The following is a 16,377-nucleotide window of genomic DNA, read 5'->3' on the forward strand; positions in this document are numbered from 1 at the left end:
TCTTGAATTACGAGGACTTTGGAAACATTCAGTGTGGTGCAGGCTGGGCTTGGGAAGGCTGAGCCCCCATATTCTTCCTCCACATGCATCTGCCTTCTTCCCCGACCTCCGTATCTCAGCTGCATATTACAGTGGATGCTTTCTGTTATAATTAGAATAATAGCTGATTAGAATTGACTGCTTCCAAAGTGCTTTATGTGCATTCTCTCATTTAATCCCCCACAACAACCCAATGAATTAGGAAATATTAATATTCCCATGTGACCAGTGAGGAATCTGAAGCACAGAGGGAACTTGCCTGAAATCACCCAGCTAGTAAGTGATGGAGACGAGATTTGAACCTAAGTGTATGTGATTCCAGAACTCAAGTTTTTAACTATTGTGCATGCATGGTCCTTTAGCTTTGCTTGGGGATTTCTTGCCTTTATTTTAAGTTGGTAATTTTTTTTTTGAGGACTTTTGGGTGCAAGAAATTGTGGTGGGACTCTGTAGAAAACCAGTCTAACTAAGGTGCAGTTACTGCCCTAGAGGAGTTTTCAGATCTGATCCAATGAACCATAGTTGAAAGGTGAATGTGTATACACTTTCCACCAAGGACCCGTATAAGCTAACACTAGCTGCTATAACAACAATAACAAAAAAATCCAGAACTGGGTAATGACTTGAACACAACAGAAGTTTATTTCTCACTCATTGAAAGTCCAGAACAGTTGTTCCGCATTGGCAGGCTTCCCTCCTCCACACAGTGATTGAGGGGTCCGGGCCCTTGCTACATTGTGGCTCCTTATTGTTGACCCATGGATTGGGTCTGCTTGTCTGCATCAAACCATGGAAGAGAAACGAGAATGGATGGTGATGCTTGGGAAGTTGTGTGGGCCTGGCTGGGACCTGGCACATAACCTCTTCTGCTCATATGCCTTTGGTTAGAATTTAGTCACATGCCCGCACATGGCTGCAGGGAAGCTGGGAAACATTGGAAGGAAACAGAAATGAAGAGCCAGTCAATCTCTTAGGCCCCAAAGCCCTTTATCGGGTCCCAGTATGGACATTATTATTTCATGATGATTTCTGGCTTTTCCACTTACCCACTCCTCTCCCCTGAGCTAAGTCTGTTTCTTCTCTTCCAAGACCTCTGTTCATTGGGAGGTCATTCTCCTCATAGGATCATAGTCCTCTATGGGGTCATGTCTGTGCGGAGTCACAGTTCTCCTCTTTGGGTCATGGTTCCCTTCTGTGGGGGTCATATTTCTCCTGTAGGCTCTGTTCCTGCTCCAGGTCCTGTCTCTCTTGGCAGATGTCATGGGTCTTAGTACCCATGCTCTGTTGGCTGGGCTCACACAGTTCAGGTTTTGAACACATCTGTTGTTTCTGAACAACGTTGTTTCTCACAGAAGGAGCTGTGTCACGTTGGGCTATTTCAGTAGAGGCATTCAGATTTGCGTGGGCTGTTGTGAGGACCCTGACCTAGCTCTAGTGGGCTTGGGTGTTCACTGAGGGACCTCTGTTTGCTGTGCCCACAGTCCCTTGGTTTGGAACCTTGGCAGATTCCTGGGCCATGTCATGGCATGGGCACTTTTCTTAGCTTGCTAGGAAACTTATCTGTGAAACAACCCAGTGGTTAACTTTGTTGTTGTTGTTTAAACTGTATAATAAAAATAAACAGACATTCAAAAAGAAGTGGAGAATAGTATAACAAATACCTGTATATGCAAATATTCATTCAGTGAATATTTATTGTGCAATTACTACGTGCCAGGCTCTGGTACATAGCAGTGAACAAAACAGACAGAAGTCCCTCCTCTTGTGGAATTGATATCCTAGTGGTGAAGAAAGACAAAAATGGATGAATGAATGAAATATCTAGTATGTTAGATGGTGGTGAGGGCTATGGAGAAAAAATAAAGCAGAGAATGATGGGTGGTATTATGGGCAGGAGGCCTGGGAGCCAGGGAAGACTTTCATTGGGAAGGTGATATTTGAATGAAAACTTGAAGGAAGTGAGTGCAGAAGCTACAAGGGTGGCTAGCAGAAGAGACTGCCAGTCAGAGAGAACAGCAAGTGCAAAGGCCCTAAGGCTGAACTGCATCTGGTATGTTTTATGAACAGTGGGGAGGCCAGGGTGGCTGGACCAGTGTGAGTGAGGGAAAGAGTGAAGGAGGTGAGGACAGGGAATTGATGGGACAAACTGCCATCAAAATGAAACCTTCGTAATACAGTGTAAGTCCCTGCATTCCCTTCCCTGGCCCTGTTCCTTCCTCTCTCCATATGGAAGCACTTTCCTGAATTTTGTGTTTATTATCTCCATTTATGTATCTATACTTTTATGTAAGAACATAAGAAATATATGGTATATATTTTACATTTTGACTATATAAGTATAGAAGAAGTATATCCAATATTGCATTGCATGCTTTAAGTTTCTCTATAAATGTTTTCTTCTACAACCTGCCTTTTGCATTCAACATGAGATTCATCTGATTGACAAGAATAGGTCCCATTCATCCATGTTCACTGCTGCATAGTATTCCGTGCTATGAATCGTCTACTATGTATTTATCCATTGGGGTTGTTTTCAGCTTTGTGCTATTTTGAACCAAGCTGTCCTCTTTTTCTTGCAAGTGGATTTCTCCATGGCATATATGCAGGAGAAGAATTGCTGAGCTGTGTACCATACGCATCCTCAGCTTCACCAGTTATTGCCAAATTGCTCTGTAAAGTGGCTGGACCAATTTATGCTCCCTGGGGGCAGACTTTTGCTGGCAGGGGCTGGCAGGAAGAAGCCTTAAAAAAGCCCTGCTGTTTTATAACAGGGTTCTTGAAACACCTTGGGAAGCTCATACACTGTTAAGGAGGTAGTAGGTCTCAATAAGTGATCAGTAAGTTGAAAGGCAGCCCTTCCATAGGTTAGTTTGCTACTTGGGTGTTTGTATCTGCTCCTTGATTACAACAAGATGGTTTTTTTTTTTCTTCCCTTGGTAGTTTCCTGATATCCGATGAGCCTCTAGAGGAGAAATTCTTCATCTGGGACAGATAGATCCTAAGAATGCAAGTTGGAATTAATGGGATTCATGAACCTTCTGAAATTCCATGCAAAAATTATGTGTGTTTGTATATTTTTCTGGTCTGTCATTTTCATGAGAGTCTCAGAAGGTCCTGATTCTCAAGCCCCTAGGAGTCACTATTGTTAGATTCTATTCATTTCTTAACCCCTCTCCTTTCCTTATTTTTCCCGCATTTCTTTCTTTTGCTTTTCTTGCTCTTACTTCTCCAGTAATTAATCCTCCTTCCATGTTGTCTGGGAGTTCTACCTCCTTCAAATCAGGCACATAGCTCAAATTTCATGACTTCAAATTCCAAGAGGCTGTTTAGCCTCCTCTTGGGTTATAAGCTAGGAATGGCGAGAGAAGACTAAAAGCTTTGCCAGCAGCCTTCTGCACAATGTCCAATGTTTTTCCAGTGATGGCGAAATGCAGCAAACTCTTAATATCATGTTCTCGAGGGGAGGGGACTCGAGTGTACTAATTTGACATTGAGACAAAGATGACTTTGGTGAGCACTTTCTGATTAACTCATTGTCTTCTCACATGTTTAAGCAAATCACAACATTAAAACACCAGTCATTTTTCATAGAGTACCAAGGTTTTCGCCTTCTTGGATGATGTTTGGTGGAAAAGATGTTACCTATGGAGTTTTGTTTGTTCTGTGTAGCTCAAGGCCTCAGAGAAATTCTCACTTTGTAATTTATCAAACTCCTTCAAAGCGCCCTCCCATTGTATTTGAAGTTCTGATCATGAAACTGAAAATGTGTAAGAGGAAGATTTCAGAAGCTTTTCTATATTTCTGAGATGACAGAGCTTTTACTGTAATGTTTGGATGTGTATGTATATAATGTATATGTATATAGTGTATATAAACATCTAAGAGGTCAAATAATACACTTGTGCTTGTTAAGAAAAGAGTCTGAACACTGCCAGGGTAGCAATGAAGATGACTGAGTTTGTTTTGGGGGGTTGGGGGTTGTAATTAGGTTTACTTACATATTTTAATTTTTTTTAATGGAGGTACCAGGGATTGAGACCAGGACCTCATGCATGCTAAGCATACACTCTCCCACTGAGCTCTACCCTCCTCACTAAGACAGTTGTTTCTTTATTCACAGGCTTAGCACTGTACCTGGCATATAGTAGGTACTCAGTAAAATAAATGTTTGCTAAGCTGGAAGGTGGCAACACTTCTGATAATCAGTGTTCTGGGGAATTTACTAAGCTGTTTAAGGAGATGGGGACCACTGCACTGATAGAAATAGTCAAACAGTCCAGGAGTCTCTGACAGGTATCCTGACATCAGATAAGGCATGGGACAGATGAGCTCTGGGTTTCTACCTCCTCTGACATTTTGTGACTGAAAACAAAGGTTCTGGGGAGAGATAAATTAGGGTTGGGGATTAATAGACACACGTTATTACATATAAAACAGATAAACAACAAGGACCTACTGTATAGTATAGGGAACTATATTCAATTTCCTGTAATAACCTATAATGGAAAAGAATCTGAAAAGAAAAAATATATATGTATGTACATATATATAACTGAATCACTTTGCTGTACACTTATAAATCAACTACACTTCAGTAAAAATTAAAAAAAGAAAACACTAAAGTTTCCCTTTTGGAAGGTCCTATGAACTGCCCGGGCTTTGGGCAGCTTTGTTGAGGACAGAAGTGAGGAAAAGAACCAAGTATTTGGAGACCAGCAGGGAAGGATTTTGGCTTTGTTTTTGTAGCATCATTGAATGTTAGGGCTCAATGGACTCTGGCAGGTCCAACCCCTTTGTTTTACTCACAGGGACTTAAGACACAGAGAGGCTAAGTGATTTTCCCCAAAGTCATGTTGAGATGGTGGATAATCAGGAATCTTCCAGAATCAGAAGGTATAGTCACGTCAAGAAGCCTTGGAATCCCACTGTGGGGGCAGTGAGGGTGGTGGAGATGATTAATGCCATCCCCTGGGTTCTGCCAGTAGAGTTTTTTCTTCTCTTTCTTTCTTTTTTCCTTCAAGTTCCCAGCCTGTGGTCCCTTTCCAGAGAAATAGAAAGGGATCCTCAGAGAGTAATCCCAGTTCCCCACTTTTTATATACTTGAGGAAACTGAGGACCAGAAGGGTCAAAATGTCTTGGCCAGAGTCACACACCTCTCACACTCTCTTCCCTTTTTGATTTACTGAACAACCCATGTAATCATTCCTCAGTGTCTCCTCCTTCCTTTGCCTCCCTTCAGGCTTTTCTGAGTAGCCTGCAAATAAAAACAGCATTGCAAACACAACAACAGCAATAAAACACAACCAGCATTCTAACTCATGAGACCACCTAACAGCTCCTATAAATGCCAGCTGCATTTTATTTTAATGTCTCTTTGCGTTAATCTTCTCCCTGCCGCCCAGCAGAGGAGCAGTCACTCTTGGTCCCAAAAAGGATTCCCCACTGTGGCACAAATGCTTTTTATCATTCTGAGAGTTTTAGCGTTGAGAGAGCATTGATCTTTTTATTGTTCAGAGCATTTGGTTGTCATGATATTTGCTGAACCATGTTCCATCAGGAACTGCCTCACTTCCTAGCAGCAGGAGCTTGTTTCCCCATCTTATAACAACAGTGACAGTGATAATAATGATGCAGGCTGCCATGATTGTTATTGTCATCATTTATTGAGCACTTACTGTGTGCCAGCACTATATCAACAATTTCATGTGCATTATCCTGTACATTTCAGTTTCAAAAGCCTTTTTTAAGAGATACATCTGGGGCTCAGGGAGATCGAGCTACTGGCAAAGGGTCCCACAGAGTAAAGGGAAGATCAGGATCTCAGCTGCTCTGCTAGGACACATCCCTAAAACTAGGATAACCTTGGCCCAAGCTAAGTTCAGACAAAGAGTTATATTCAGCCTGGTGTCCTTATGAATATAATACCTGTTATTAACAACAGTGGAGACACTGACAAACTCGAACTTACAAGGCAATTGTAATGTGATATACTATACATGTATATGTGCTCAGTTAATTCTTCCCACCCTCTGAGTTAAGTATCATTATATCTTCATTTTATAGATGAAGAAACTGAGGCTCAAAGAGCTTTAATGACTTTCCCACAGTCACCCACCTTATAAATAGTAGATCTAAGATTTGAACTCAGGCAGATCTGGTTCAGAATCCATTTTCTTGAGTCCTGTACTATTTACCTAAACCCAGGCTTTTCAGGGAAGTCAGGGAGATCTTTCCTTTTCTCCCTCATCTTGGGGTCCATTGTGGCAGGAAAACATGGGCAAAAGAGATTTCCAGAAATGGTAGACTGGCATAGCCTAATGGCTAAGTCCTGGGCTTCACAGTAAGGAGGTTTTCCACCAGAGGTGAATTCTAGAACATGAGTTAATCTTTCTGAACCTCAGTTTTCTCACTTGGAAAAGGGGAGTGATGATAGTGCCTACCTCCTAGAACTGTGATAGGGAATAGAGAAGGCAATATCTGTGGCAGATACAGTTGAGTTGAGCCCCTGGACCTTTCTGAATGCTTCGTAAATGGAAGTTGGTGAACTGAAGGGAAAAATTAAAAGAGATTCCTTTGGAAGAGTGTGGTTGATGCTGCAAAACTCCTTGTTTGTACAGCTCGTCTCTGAGTTTGCCTGCATCTGTGGTGGGTAGTTTCTCTCCAAGCTCACCTCTACACCTCCAGTACTCTCATCTTTCTGCATCTCTGTTGGAGAGACTTCCTCCAGAATCGCAGGAGTTTGTTCAGCCCACATGACAGACATTGAACACCCACAGGAGCAACCCTTAACCAATGAGCAAGGGAGTTGGTGTGTAAATATCCTGGCTTTCCCATTGCTCAGTGAGAAAACTCTGAAGAATGTTCTACAGCCTCTCAAAGGGTCCTCAGCAAGGTTGAATCCCAGTTGCTCACAATGAAACCCATTCATTAGTACACCCTTTACCAGCTTATTTCTTCCTAGTTCACCCCCTTCTAGCTCCATGGATCACCTCCCCAAAGTCCTTGTCTTGGATCTGCTTTCAAAGGATCCCAAACTAACACAAGAAGCAATAGTCAGAAGCCTAGTGGGTTAGAGGTTTCAGCACCCTGGACAGCGCACGGCACTTTTTTTTTTTTTTTTTTTTTTTTTTTTTTTTTTTTTTTTTTTAATTGTCAAAAAGCGTCCTCCTTTCTCCCTCTTTCCCCGCTGGGGTGGGGAAAGATTGAGCAAGAGCCAGATGGCCAGGTGACGTTGTTTTGTGCTGAGCTTCTTGGCCGTTTTCCATGTGCAGCTGGAGAAGACCTTGCCATCCATCTCTCTGCAGGTTTGGGGGCTGATCGAAGTCTTGTCCTCTTGAATTGCTATGACAAATGCCAGCCTGCCTCTGGAGAGGCATCTGGCCACCACCTCTACAGTTCGCAGGGCTAATGACTCCTCTCTTCTCACCAGGGCAGGGAGGTGGCTGCCTGGCGGGCAGAGGAAATCTCCACGGAATGGGAAGCAAGTGTGTGCCTGGGGCCAAGGCAGAGGCTGCCAACTGAAAGACACTGTGCTTTGATCTATGCAGGGAGGGACCGCAGGACCTGCAGATGCCATGTTGTGATAGAGGTCTTAGAAGCCAGACAGTCTCCCCTCTCTCTGAGAACCTGGGCCTGACCTACAGACAAAAGGTCCTCACCTTCAGTGTCGCAGAAGAGGAAAACTGAGAATTGGGGGTGGGGAGCTTTGGGAAAAAGAAAGAACCCCTTTTCTTGACTTCTCTTTTTATACTCAGCCCTATAATGATCTCATCTAACCTCGAGGGTTTAAGCATCTCTTCTATGCCTGGACCTCTCTCAGAGTACCCACTCAGGTGGAAGAGTTCACAGGCATCTCACACTCAAGATGGCCAAAACTGAACTCCTGAGCATCTTAATATTGTCCTTTTCTGTCTTCCCATGTCAGTGAATGGAAGCTCTGTCCTTCCATGTGCTCTAGTCAAAAACCTTGATGCCTCCTCCCTCTCTCACACACCCCACAGCCAATCCTTCTGCAAATTCTATAGGTTCCATCTTCTAACATGCATTCCCTCCTTATCCCACCTCCCCCGTCACCACCCTGGGCTAAGCCATCATCATCTCTCAGCTGGGGGTTAGAGCAGCCTCTGCCTGAGGCTTTCTGCTTCTGCCCTCCTTCCCCCCAGCCTGTTATCAACACCAGCAGCCAGAAGGATCCTTTTAACACCTAAATTAGATCAAATCACTTTTCTGTTTACATCCCTCCTGTGGTTCCTCTCTCACTCAATGTAGAAGCCAAAGTCCTCACCATGGCCCACAAGGACTGACACGATCTGCCCCCATCACCTCCCAACCTCATCACCCCCTACCCTCCTTATCACTTGGCATCTGCTGAGCCGGGCTCCTGCTTGCTGTTCCTTGACCACTTCAGGCAAGTTTGAAAACTCAGGGCCTTTGCATTTTCAGTTCTTCTGCCTGGTATGCTCTTTCCCCAAATATCTGCTTCATCCATTCCTTCATCTTCAAGACTTTACTCCAGGGTCCCCTGACCCCTTATCTACAATTTAAATACTCTCCCAATGCTTCCTGGCCTCTGTTGTTTATTTAGATTTTTTTTTTCACGCACTTAGCACTTTGCGGCAAACTGGATATTTTACCTATTTATTTTTTTGCCTGTCTTCTCCACTAGGCCAGCCCCATGAGGGCAAGGATTTCACTGCTTCTGCTCATGGTTGTATTTCCCAGTGCCTAGAATAGTGCCAGGCACACAGTAAGCGCTCACTAAATGTTTTTTACTGTCTGAATGAATCAATAGTTATTGTGACCTGCCGATGATGAGGGAAAATAAACTGATCTGGAGACAGAGAAGCCCCGGCCTGAGCCCTCATGCATGTTGGCTGGTCTGGACGAGATGATGCAGTTTTGGAGGGAGGTTGGGAGTGTTGACGTAACCATGGCAGGTACTGTGGCTGGAATATGCCTGCACGTGGTTGTGGTCCTACCCAGTGGCTATGGTGTGTCTTATGTGTCATGGCTCGGCTCTCAATGGACTAAAACTCCTTAGAAATCAGCTTTGTTAGCCACTTTGTGCTTTCCTAAAGTAGCACAAATATGAACCAGTTTGTGCAGAAGAGGACGGTCTGGGCAGGGGTGCATGTATGGTTGCTCCCTGAACCAAGCAGCTGGCATATGTTTTCTAAGTGTGTAACTCACCTGTGTGTAAACCTCTTTTGGCAAAATCGTAGGCTAAAGAGTATCAAATACTTTACTCTCAAGAGTCCCTGCAGCCCTAAGGAGCTTTGATTTGAGGAGTCAAGTTTTTTAAAAGAGACCCAGGCTGTAGGTTATTTTGTTTTTGCTGTTCACGGGCACATTTGGAGGCCACCCACAAACTCTAGCATCAGGGACAGAGGCAGGAAGGAAACCTAAGATTCTCAAATCCCGCTCTGGACATAAAAGTGTAGCTGGTGCTCCTTTTGCTTCATGTTGGTACTCCAGAGATTACAGAATAATTGTAAGATAGAATGGACAGGAGGGGTCAGACTGGGAGGGCTTCCTAAACTGGACCAAGGAGGTTATACTGGTAGGAAATAGCCCTGGATGTTTTCAAAGCCGGAACTCTGAAGTGTATTGCAGAATCGAGTCCTATGCAAATTTGACTTACACAAAGTCATTGCTGTGTAATTGGCACACATATAGAAGGGAAAGGAAGAACATAATAATTGAATAGTGAGGTCATTAATACCTGTTGCTCCATTTAGTGAGATTTTTCTAAGAAACTAGCATGATACATGTTCTTCATAGATCCCAGTACATCAGTTAGGAATCCTTTTTTTTGTTTTTTGGGGTACTTTTGGAATTTTTTTTCTGCAAGTAACAGAAGAGACAACTAAAATGGGCTTTCACATTAGAGATTTTTGTCACCTGACTTAGAAATACACAAATCAATGGACCAGGATTAGTGGAAAAGCTCAGTGACATCCCTCTACCTTCTACTCCACTTTCCTCCGTGTGTTGAATTTTGACATTAGGTTCTGTTGCCTCAGAGTTGCGAAATGGCTGTCACATCTCCTTCTCTCACAACCTTGTCCACAATCAGGGAAATAGTGGCAGAAGGAGAAAACTTTCATTGGAGGCTTTTCTCTTTTTATCTAGGAAGAAAAATCTTTCCCAGAAATTCCCAACAGGCTTTCCCCTACATCTTATTGGCCATACTTGTGTCACATGACCATGTCTAGTTTCAGAGAAGACCAGAAACATGGATATCTGGCATTTTTGCTATTTGATGGGAGGCTAACTCTACCTGTAGGAAAAATGGCAGAGGGCAATGGCTGTGACAGTTAGCATTGTCTGTCACACGTGGCATACTGTCCTCATTCTTTTATATCACATATTACTGTACACATTATACACACTTTTAATTGCCCAGGCTTAAATACACAAAACCATGTATACTGTACCTTATGGATGATTTAAGAGTTGTTCAAGAGTATTTTTGAGCATATACCATTTCCCCCTGTGCACTGACTTCAGAACCATAACTTAACTCTCCCACGTAAGACAAAACATCAGTTTGGAGATGTGGGTTCAAATCCTGGCTCTGCCACTAAGATGTGTGACTTTGGGAAATGATTTATTCTACTTAGTCCTTATTTTACTTATTTGTTAAATGAGGCTTGTATTAATACTAACCTCATTGGGCTGAGGTGAAGATTAGATGGGATAATTTTTAGTACATGGTAAAGCCTGAATAAAATATAGTCAAGAGATGGGGTGGGGGGGAGGGGAAGGGGGCAGGAGGAAGAGGAGGAGGATTACTGATTGTGATGGATAAGTCCTAGAATTGAGATGATTCTAAGTCTAGGATGACTTGGGACTCAGGATAATGGAAATAGGAAGGAAAGGATGCATTTATGGTTTATTTCACCAGAAAAAAGTACATTTCAGAACATGACAATCAGCTAATTATTGACTGGTGTGATGGTGGTTCCACTGTAGGAACACAGGGTGCTTCTGGTGGGAAGTTGTTTTTTCAATCATGTTGAGGTCCCTGCAAAATACCAAAGTAGCAATGTTGCTTTGAGGACAGATATAGATAAGGTTAAAGCTTGACTGGCCTGTTCTGATTTGGGAATCATCCACAGAGGGTTGGTTAAAGCTGGAAAGTGACTGAGCCCTGTCGGCTTGATGGTGTAACAGGCAGGAACACAGACTCAGAGAAGTACCCACGCTTAGGGACCAGAGGGAGAAAGAGGAGCAGAGTAAGAAATAGATGTGGTGGACAGGCAGTTAGGAAGAGACACCAGCCGTAATCAACTATATCAATTACAGCAGAAGAGAAAAGGAACTCCCTGGGACTTTGGGACTTTGTACAGGTGTACCTACCTCAGAGATTCTGTGACTTCAGTTCCAGACCACAACAATAAAGTGAATAGTGCAATAAAGCGAGTCACGTGAATTTTTTGGTTTCCCAGTGCATATAAAAGTTATGTTTACACTATACTGGAGTCTATTAAGTATGCGATAGCATTATGTCTAAAAAGAAAAGTACATACCATGAATAAAAGATAACTTTATTGCTAAAAAGGCTAACCATCATCTGAGCCTTTAGCGAGTTGTAGTAGTAACATCAAAGATCACTGATTGCAGATCCCCATAACAAATATATTATATTATTAATAATACATACATTACTATTAGTAATGAAAAAGTTTGAAAGACTGTAACAATTACCAAAACGTGACACAGAGACATGCAGTGAGCAAATGCTGTTGGAAAAATGACACCAGTAGACTTGCTAAGTGCAAGATTGCCACGAATCTTCAATTTATTAAAAAAAATGCAATCTCTCCAAAGCTCAATAAAATGAGGTATGCATGTAAATAGGAGGAAAAGAAGGTTGTTTGTATGGAAGTTGGGAATGCATGAAATCTTGGCAGTGGTGATCTGATTGAAAAGAAAAGGAAGCAGATACTACCTACTATATATATAAAATAGATAAACAACAAGGACCTACTGTATAGCACAGAGAACTATATTCAGTACCTTGTAATAGCCTATGATAAAAACAATATAAAAAGGAATATATATATGTATAAATGAATCACTATGCTGTACATGAGAAATTAGCACATTGTAAATTGATTATACTTCAATAAAAAATAAGAAGAAAAGAAAAAATAAAAGAAAAGTAAGCAATAAGTCTAACTCTCTCATTCAGGAAGTTTGGCAAAGAAAGAAAAGAAGAAAATTATTTGGTAGTTCCTACCACTTGTACCAGAGATATAATGGGTTAGATGGTCTCATTTGGGAAACAGCTCAATTTCCGAGGTCTTTTTCCTCTCCTTAACAAAATTTTATATTAGAAGGATGAAATGGTGGGCATGTTTAGAAATATGGAGAAAACGGGCATTGCATATTATTATATATTTCTTCATAAATAAAATTCTGGTTATATCATAGCAAAACCTCTGGACAGATTTTCACGAAATGTGGAGGGTATATTGGGGATGGTTTGCTTGGTGGTGTACAGGAAATTTGCAGAGAAGCTCTCTCTCATAGAGGTACAATATGATCCACCAGGGTAGCAGAAATTTGGGTGGCCTCTTTCCAGGAGTGACATGTCTGATGTATTATGGTTTCGTATCTGAGCCCTGCATTGAAAGGTACTTAGGTAATAGAGTCTTCAAGTTGCAGCAGTTCCCTGCAACTCAACGGTTTCTCGTCAGGCAGCTCTAAACAAAAGGGCAGCCAGTATACACACGTGGTGTTTAAGACCAAGGGCTTTGGAGTTGGAACAGATTCAAAACCTACGTCCACTATTTCCAAGATGTGTGTCCTTGGGCTGGTGACTGTGCCTCTCTGAATGTTGGCTTCTTCATCTGGAAAAGAAGAGTAATGATTCTCCCTCTGAGAACAACTCCCCTCCCTTGTGGAGTTGTTTTAAAGGTTTAACGGGCTAATATCTGACATATGGTGTTTATGGATGGTATTTACCAATGGAAGAAAGAGGAAGGGATGTGGCGCTTCCTTGTACCTCGGTTTCCTCATCTGTGAAATGGGCATAATAATGGTACTATCTCAAAAGGTAGGATTCAGTGAGAAAATATGTGGAAAACACTTAGAAACTGGCAGAGAGTGTCAATGATATTAGCTATTAAAAGGCTAATAACTATAATTAGACTGATGATAATAATTATTACTACTTCTCCGGGCCCAGTTCCACTGACTGGCAAGTTAACTGTAGAGAACATTTGCTTTTTATTCACTGGGGACCCAAATTCCACCCTCTTCTTCCAATATGGGGAGAACCCTCCTTTGGGTGTCATGCCGCTGGACCAGAGGACCCCATACTCATGCACAGGTTGAAGGTTAAGGCAGGGTTCCTCCTCTTTGCACCTCTTGATAGTCAGGGCACATGAATTCAACTCAGCCAGCCCAGGTTTTCTCACCCAGGAATTTGAGAATGGAGTGACTCAAAAGTGAAGGATGCTATACACCAGAAACTAAATCAACATTGAAAATGAACTATACTTCCATTCTTTAAAAAAGAAAAGGAAAATAATACAGCATGTGAAAAAAATGAAGGTGGTTCTGATTTCCTTCGTGTCAGCAGCCTGCTGCCCTGGGGGGTCAGTCTGGGTGCATTATTCCTGCTCATTTTCCAAGCTCCCTCCTCTGGCCTCCTGTTGGTTATCTGAGCTCCCCCCAAAAAAAGATCCCTTTTATGCCTAAGACAGCCAGTCAATTTCTGGTTTTTGCAACCCAGAACCAAACTGACCCTAGGACAAAGATTTGAGGGCCAGTAGTTTGTTTAGAGATCCCAGGAAACAGAGATAGGGGAATAGAGGGCTAAGATCATGAAGAGGAGACAGCCAGTAAAGGTTGGATTAGCAAAAGAATGAGTGTGGTGAGCTACTAGCCCTTGCTTAATGTCTCCGGAGAACTTTGGGAGAACATACCCTTAGAGTTAGCCCGCCAAATAAGTGAGGGAGCTGGGATGCGGGAATCCTGGGGTGTGAGCTCTCTGGTTCTCCTGGCTTGCCCTGATTTGGGCTGTGTGTGCCTCTGGGGTCAGGATGTCATAGGTGTTCACAGTGAAGTGTGGGACGCAGTCACAGCACCCACCATGTCTGCTTTGCTGGCCACACTTAACCTAGTTCTGCTGTGTCGCTCAACTGCTTAGGTTTCTTGGTGAAGGATTTTAAGAATCAGTGCATCTCTAAGGCTCACCCTTAGTTGGCTCCAAGTTGGAAGTGAGCACACCTGCTCCATAGAGACGGAATCAATGAGGAGCAGCTGAAAGCCTGACCCTAGTCCTTGGGGGAGTTTTGGCTCCATCGATATTCCGGAGACCAAGCATTCCCTCCCCTTCCTGCCTTAGTGGATCACAGGAGTTCTCTCCAGATGAGAGCAGAGATCAGTAGGAATGAAAGGCATGGAAATTTGAAGACAAAGAGCCAAACAGGATCCAGGTGGGATCCAGGACCCAGGATTGGGGATGAGTTAGCAACATATTTTATTGTCTTTGGCTAGTGACACTGAGTAGAATTTGTTCCAGGAAGGGAGAAATGAGCAAACTGGGTTTCTCTCACTGGGAGGTGAGAATTGCATCAGCAGGGTAGCCTCTCCACTGGGGATGGTGCAGCAACCCGTGTGTTCATGCTAGAAAAAGGAAAAAGTGTGGGTCCTGTATTCCTATTGTGGAGTCTCATGTGGCCCAGAAAGGGAGACATTCGAAGGATGTATTTAGGAGTGCAACCAGTGGCATGTAACAGAAACTCCAACTCGTGGTGGCTTAAGCAAATAGGGGCTTATTTGTTCTTATGTTACAAAAAGCCCAGGGCAGACACTGGCTGGCAACTCAGCAATACCCCAGCCTTACCTCATGGTTGCAAAATGGTTGCGAGAGCTCCTAGCATCATGTCCCTGTTCAAGGCAGGGAAGAAGCAGGTTGGCAGTTCAGGTGAGGCTCAGCTGTGTGCTTCATCTGGTCCCACCTGAGCTCATTCATGCATCTATAGTCAGCTGTGGGGCAGTTGGGTGTCTCTCCCATTTGGGTATTGGCCAGCTGTAGGCTGGTCTAGGATGGCCTTGGCTGGGACCACTGTGCTCTGCTCTGCATGGTCTTATTCCTCCAGCAGGCTAGCTTGAACTTGTTCACATGGAAGAAGCAGGGTTCTAGGAGAAAGAGGACATGTTAGTACACAGGTCTCTGGAGGGCTAGTCAGAGGAATGGGACACCCTCAATTTGGCCACAGTTGGCCAAAGCAAGCAGTGAAGCTGGTCTAGATTCAAGGGGTGGGGCAATTGACCCCCAGCTCTTGGTGAGAGAGGCAGTACATCACATTGCAAAGGGTGTCTTTCCAAGAAGTTATTCTTTGGGGCCCAGTTCCTGTCCCCTGAGGCCTTCTGGCCTGACTTCTGTTAGCCATTGGGACTACATCCTCCTCTTCTTTTTCATTCCTGCCCCTTAGCAAGAAATGGGGATAATGTGTTATTACCATGTCACTCACACAGTGAAAAGGAGAGAAAAGGCCAGCAAAGACTCTACTGATAGCCCGGGGCCCATCACACAGCCACCTGGGAATTAAAGGTGGGGAAGATGACACAGACTTCTCAGATTCCTTTTGCTTTTATCAAATCTCAATTTGATATCTGAGTTCTGAGCCCTCATGGGTGGTTGAAGCCAGAGAATAGATTTTTTTGCCTGCCACGTTGACCCAGCATAGTTCACAGCCATGCAGCCTGGTTCCCTGTGTCAGTGGGGGCTTTTGATTTCATTTTTCCTTTTAAATGTCACTCACGCCTGATCATAGCTGGATGGAGACCTCATCCTGATTCTGTCGGCTCGGAGGGATGGAGGCCAGGCTGGTGGACATCTGGGTGGAGACCTTTTTCTCCATGCCTTCTGCTTCCCATCCCAACTCTTTCTTTTTGTTTCTGCCTTCTTTTTCTAGCTACCCCACCTTTCTTCCCTCCTGCAATTCTAGCTTTATGAGAACCCAAGCCAGTGGGGGAGGTCAACCTCAGAGAAAGGAAATTGGCATTAATTGAGCACCTGCTATGTGCCAGGCCCTTTACATACCTTGTCATCTTCAAGCCTCCCCACAGTTCCATGAATATTGTCACAGATGAAGAGAACTAGACTCACAGGAAAAGTTGCTTATCCAAAGTCACACGGAGAGGAAGTCCTGGAGCCAGGATTTTGGATGCAGATCCATCCCACTGCTGAGCCAGGCGTCCTTCTGTCCACTGTCAAATGTTAGAGGGAGAAAATAAGGAAAGAGATGCCAACTTCCTCTATCAGCATTAACTGCCCACTCACCCCAGGACCTTTGCACACGTTATTATCTATATCTG

At 43.4% G+C, this 16,377-nt stretch overlaps 1 protein-coding gene across 6 annotated transcripts in view; it reads left to right on the forward strand.

The window, feature by feature from the left end:
• CACNA1A (calcium voltage-gated channel subunit alpha1 A) overlaps positions 1-16,377 on the forward strand; it is a 280,900-nt gene that overhangs the window by 117,257 nt on the left and 147,266 nt on the right. The gene's annotated exons all lie outside the window — the stretch shown is intronic.

This window comes from Camelus bactrianus, chromosome 22 (assembly GCF_048773025.1).
Source record: "Camelus bactrianus isolate YW-2024 breed Bactrian camel chromosome 22, ASM4877302v1, whole genome shotgun sequence".
In the NCBI taxonomy this organism is placed as follows: Eukaryota; Metazoa; Chordata; class Mammalia; order Artiodactyla; family Camelidae; genus Camelus; species Camelus bactrianus.